The sequence below is a fragment of the Ictalurus furcatus genome, chromosome 15 (assembly GCF_023375685.1).
Source record: "Ictalurus furcatus strain D&B chromosome 15, Billie_1.0, whole genome shotgun sequence".
Taxonomy (NCBI): domain Eukaryota; kingdom Metazoa; phylum Chordata; class Actinopteri; order Siluriformes; family Ictaluridae; genus Ictalurus; species Ictalurus furcatus.
This window is the reverse complement of record NC_071269.1, coordinates 20,529,575-20,535,574: the sequence shown is the minus strand read 5'-3', so window position 1 is coordinate 20,535,574 and position 6,000 is coordinate 20,529,575. Positions and strand designations below refer to the sequence as shown.

Here is a 6,000-nt window from a genome sequence, read left to right as displayed (position 1 = left end):
ACGTGCAGGTATATAATCTCTTGTTCAGTCTATAACACCGACTATACACTTTGCAGTGTCGTGTAGGTAAACGTACACCACTCGTGTCAGGCTACGTCCGCATTAATCCGGGTCAAATTTGAAAACGTGTCTCTTTCCTCTACGCTTTGGCCTTCCATCCACACTGAGACGGAGCAGCTGTCCAGTGAAAACCGTGCTCTCGTGACACCCTTTTCGAGTTGTAGTGCGGACTGAGAAAACGGAGATATTCATGCGACAGTCACGTGACCGACTCAACTCACAACATACAAGACGGTGGACGATGTTGTGCTGCAGTTTTTGTGCCTGTTATCTGGTTTGATAGCGTCGTTAAAGATTAATGTCACTTTGTACAACCTTCAGATTGCATTTTTAAATCGTTTCTGAAAGCAATTTCCGAAAACTCCAGTGTAGACCGAGAGAGTTTTAAAACGCAGATCTATCCGGATTAATGTGGACGTAGCCCCGGTTAGCTTGTTGCCAACGAAAGACGAACGTGGAGGCGGATCAGTTCGGTTCGGTTTGATTTGCGTAGCTGTTATAACCGTAAACATTGTCACAAGTCACAGGATGTTGTTTTAGATCTCCAATGAGCAATCCAGAGGCGACAATGGCATAGAAAAACTCTACTACAATATTCAGAGTCAGAAATGAGCCGGTGCTTTTCTGGGTGACTTTAAATAATTCCACTATTCGGCCATATAGAGAGAAGCAGCGCTGTGCAGTGCAACAAAACTGTGGATTTTTTTCTCTCTAATTGTGGTGGAAGTGGGCGGTCAGATACGGAGCATGTCAGACAACGAAAGTCCATTTTATTTAATCGGTTTATCTTTCGAAACAGATGTATAACATGAGGTTTTGGAGCCGTCATTATAATGGCCTGTTTAATCAGCCTGCAGTGTCCTTCATTTTCCTTTGAGCAGCTTCCAGTGAATAGACCGTGATATGATTGAGGCTACAGCCTGGAGATTGCTGAGGATGGTATCGCTTGAAGTACCATCGAAATGGTTTTGGACCTCAATTCCACATGGACATTCTCGCTGTGGTTGCTGGGACTACGGTTGCTGCGATGGCCTTGGGACTGCAATTACCACATGCAGTTTTGCACTCAAGTCTCCTTTGGTGAACAGTGGACTAGTTCAACAAGGACTTCATGTACAAACCATAATGACCTTTCTTTTATTTTCACACTATGCGTCGTTACCCAGATGAGGACGGGTTCCCTTCTGAGTCTGGTTCCTCTCAAGGTTTCTTCCTCATATCATCTTAGGGAGTTTTTCCTCACCACCGTCACCACCGGCTTGCTCAATAGAGATAGATTCGCACACTTAAAATCTGTATCCTGTGTTTATATGTTTCTGTAAAGCTGCTTTGAGACAATGTCCATTGTAAAAAGCGCTATACAAATAAAATTTAGTTGAATGATGTAAACTCAATTTTAAGATTTTCAAAATCACTCATCATTCTGCGATTACTGGAAAGAAGCCACCACTCTTCTGAGGATTGTACCTCTCCGGTGCTTTCACACACTGAGATTCTCTTTCTTCTCAGAAAGAGTGCTGGGGCGGGGCACTTTTGTAAAAAAAAAAAAATTTTTTAATTACATTTTTTTGGTGCTGATATGATGAAGAAAACAGCTCGTCCGACGCGCTCAGGGAGGACCTTCTGTTGGACGTTGTTCTGTGTCGCAACACGGACAGGGGGATTATGGGTAAGTGTGGCACGCAGCGTTTCCCGTTGTCCAGTCTCGAGGTGAACGCTGTGGTTGCGTCCCTGCGTATGTTGTGACGAGGGATTATTTCTTTTTGCAGGTTTACCGAAATTCAAGTTAGTCGTTTTGTTCCCAATACATTTTGGTGCAAAGGATAAAACATTAAAGTGTAAACAGTAGAATTCTCTCTCATTCTATAGGCGAGTTTGCGCTCTTCAAATACTTGTGGAAAATGTAGTCTATTGGCTGTTGTGGCGGTTTCTGTGCTGTAAATTCTGGTTTGATTGATTTGTTCGAATCAAGTTACGTCCAGGAAGGAACACTTCACCCCACCCGAGCGTTCACATACGACTGTCTAATATCAGCCTAGCTTGCTTTTTAGGTTATATTTATTGTTCTGAGTAATATAAGGAGCTGTTTGTGCGACACGTCTGCAGGAAGCCACAGTTAAACGCTTAACGCCACTCTTCATGTACCAGTGAAAATAGACCCAAGATTAGCCAAGCTGTTATTTTTACTCGGAATATTGGCAGTGAAATGTTTTTATTCGTCATAAATCATCCGCTCAATAGCAAGACTGACTTTTCCACTTTGTCCGTCCTTGTTTGTTTTTCTCACCTACCTCAGAACTTTCTGCCTCAGAACTTGTGACCTGATTGGTGGTTTTTTTAAGAAAAGAAAGACCGCGTCTGATGTTATTCGTCAACGTCGGAGGTGAACTGCTGCGGGCAAAAAAACGAAACATGCACGTAACACCCAGCTTATAGCCACGTCCAATAGCATTACACTGTCGATTGAGATTTTTTTTCCTCCCTCATAGACAAGTAAGTACGCTTCAAAAGTTGTCCCCAGCACTTTTCAAAATAAAGTTCCACCCATGAGTTATCGCCATAATGCTATCGATGTGTCGCGCACATTTACACACATGGTCATAATCGTTTATCACACATCACGGTAAATCCCACATCGTAGGATTTACCGTGATGTACACCATGTGCAATGTTTTTACTATTCTGTTCTTCAGAATATCACCAACATTATCACGTGTTTTATTCAGGACTCCGCCACATAGCTCTAGATGGCCTTACAGCGACAGTGGCAGAAACGTGTGAGCTTGAGACAGCAGTGCGGTGGTGTTGTTGTTCTTTGATATAAAAGTGTAACGGTTGTGTATTTATACAGATGAAGACTAGGCAGCGAGGTGAAAGACAGTAGATGGATGTCGTGTGCACGCTGCACTAGGAGTGAAGTCACACAGTGGCCAGCGTTGGGTAATAACGGACTTGTAGATGTAGTCTGGGTTACGTAATCTTATTATGAAAGTCAGGTACTTGTAATTACAGTCGAATTCATTTCAAAGCAAGTTGCTTTCTTAAGGATTCCTCGATTACCTTCTTGACGTAAATGAATTCTAATCTCTTAAACGATCGCTTCTTTTTATTATTTTTTTTATATAAATAAAAGCGGTGTTTGTTTTTTGATTCAAAATGCCCATCTAGGCCTATTGTCTTTTCTTCCAGTAACTGTCAATAGACACCAAATGGAGATGGGACTGTTGCTAGTTAAGCTTAGGACAGCTGCTAGGAACCTTTTTAATTACTGTACAGAAAGCATGTCACTTCCAGTGCAAGGCATTGCGTAACGTTTCTCTGAAGGGAGGTGTGTGTAAGTTAATGTTTTGACATGTTTTTTGTAACGGGTATAAAGGAAACATGTAATGTTAAGTTGTTAGTAATAAAAGGAATAGTCAGTGAAGTCTGTTCCTCTTTCTTTTTGTAGCTTTATTAAACCTGTACCAGATTATTCTATACAGAAATGTCAAACGCCAGATTAAGAAGTAACTATGTAAATCATTAGAAAACATTTGCCAGCGTTTATGCATTTCAATGCGGTATGCTGCAAGATATTATCACTCAGAAATATGCTAAAAAAAAAGAAAAGAGCAATCAGTTAGTCAGATAGTTGTGCAGGTGGTTTGAACTCTTGAAGCAAGCCCCGCCCCTTCCCCTCAGTTTCAAGGCTTAAATTGTTAATCCCCTCGATCGTGGGATTATAAAGTTCTAGTTTGTTTATTTTAGGATATGAAGGCCCTGTTTACACTAGTGCATTTTCGTTTTAAGATGAAAACGGTCCTCGTCCACACTGGCGTTTCCGCCACGTTTCAGAAACTATATCGGTCCACGCTACATGACCGAAAACATGTCACATGACCATTCATGCACACTGGGCATGCGCATACAAGTGTAAACAGGACGACGGTTGCTAGTCCACACCGGCGGTCCATGTAAGGCTTACTACGTCGAAATGAGATTTGTTGCCGATTTCTCTAATCATAGCTCGCCTCTTGCGCATGTAGGCAGCTGCAGTGTTAGAAAATACAGATTTTAACTGCAGAATGGCTGCTAAGAATGACAACAAAGCCAGCAAAGCTTGCGGTTCAGTCTCCGTGTTGTTGTGTATACGGTCAAGGTAGCGTAACGGTCGTATTGTAAGGGCTTGACGAAACAGGGAAGGATGCGCAATGATCCAGAAGACCCAATCAGGGGGTGAATGTGGGTGAAGCCACGCCTTCATTTTGGTCTGTTTACACTGAAACGTGAACCCGGTGGTTTTCAAACTAAAACGGGGTCTTCGGTGTTTCCAAAAGTCTCTGGAGTAGTGTAGGAGACAGGCGTAACCGTAGCAACAGTTATGCGTTTTAAAACGAAAACGCACTCGTGTAAATGGGTCCTAAGCCATAGCAGAGGTGCCAATTTGTATGATTTAGTAGTAGTAATATTTAAAAAAAATTTTGACTCCTTGCTACGCTACACATTTTTCAGCGAAAGTAGCGGTCAAACCAAACGGCGATGAAATTCTCCCGACAGGAAAAAGCCGATTCACCGAAGGGGAAAGGACGTGCGATGTGAAAGCCGCGTTCGCACTTGCTTTCGCTTTGTTGCAACTTCATCTTGCAAACAAGAAGGCAGAGCTGTGGTCTCTTTGGTCCGTAAAGAAAACGGAGGCGCTGTTAAATACCTTACCGTTATTCACATTTGCTTTGGAGCATAGGCTATTAGGACCGGGTGACGTGACAATAAGATCATGTCACGATATTTGAGGAAAGTATCGTGTAGAGCAAAGGTGCCTTCAAAATGAATGAAATGATCTGTTTCTACATTTCAGAAATACTATAAAGAGCAGTAAACTGTAATCAATGAAACAAAGGCGATATTTGGTGTGACAAACATTTGCTTTAAAAAACAAAACAAAAAACAAAGTAGTCTCAGGTGGCGTTAGTGCAGTTTTATAAGGACATGAGTTTGCTTATAAGTTTAACTGAGCATCTTACAGAAGCAGCCACGGTTCTTCTGGAGACTTTGACCTGTCGCACTCGCTTCTTATTTTTGCAGCAAAACCCCGCAGCCTTCGTCGTGTCCGAAAAGTGTCTCTTACCACTTAATACGCTGCTTTCTTTACTGACATGCAAACGTTTTTCTGTAACGTTTCATTTTGTGTCTGGAAATCCAAAATGTTTTTGTACTGACTCGATAATGTAGACGTCATAAAATAAAAATCTATTTACAAACAAAGTTTATACTTAAAAAACAAACAAAATAAAAACAAGGGTGTCAAGACTTTTGCACAGTACTGTGTGTGAAGAGTTGCATGGTGCTAAAAGTGTTAAGGCAAAGTGCCGCTACGAAACCAAAGATAAACGCGTCACGTAAATTCTCCTTTATAGCCATAAACTAATCATCAATAATGTACTGTAATGATAAATCATCAAGTAAGTGTTGTCCCAATGCGGACATTTTAGCTGAGAGATTTTATAATCAAGGAATTTTATGTAACAGATTTTAATTGAAGATGCCGGGTCTAACAGATCTGTTCTAGTGAATACTAACGTGAGGTTGTCCCCCGACCCGACCCGCCCCAAGCTCGAGGCTCTGTTGGACGAGGCACCTCACCTAGGGTATAACGAGCGAGGAGGTTGTGGCTCATTTGTAAATGAATTTCTCACACTTGACTGTCCATATTGGTTGAGCAGGCCTGGCACCATGCTGCTGTCCTGCTTCATAAGCTTGTGAGGTCTGCGGTTAGTGGAGCTGTTTGGCTGGTGTTGCTCTCCGTCGAGAGGGAGGGGTCTCTCACTGGCAAACGAGACACGGCTATTTTACTTTGCGACAAATAAAACCTGGCATCTTTTCCACCGGCTGCTAATTTCGACCGTTCGTGACGTCGTGGAATTACGAGGGACAGTTGTTAAGGGGGAGGGAGGGATTGTTAGT

The 6,000-nt window shown here is 42.2% G+C and overlaps 1 protein-coding gene across 2 annotated transcripts in view; it reads left to right on the top strand.

The window, feature by feature from the left end:
- Window positions 1–6,000, top strand: part of atf7a (activating transcription factor 7a) — a 33,884-nt gene that overhangs the window by 6,771 nt on the left and 21,113 nt on the right. The window lies entirely within an intron of this gene.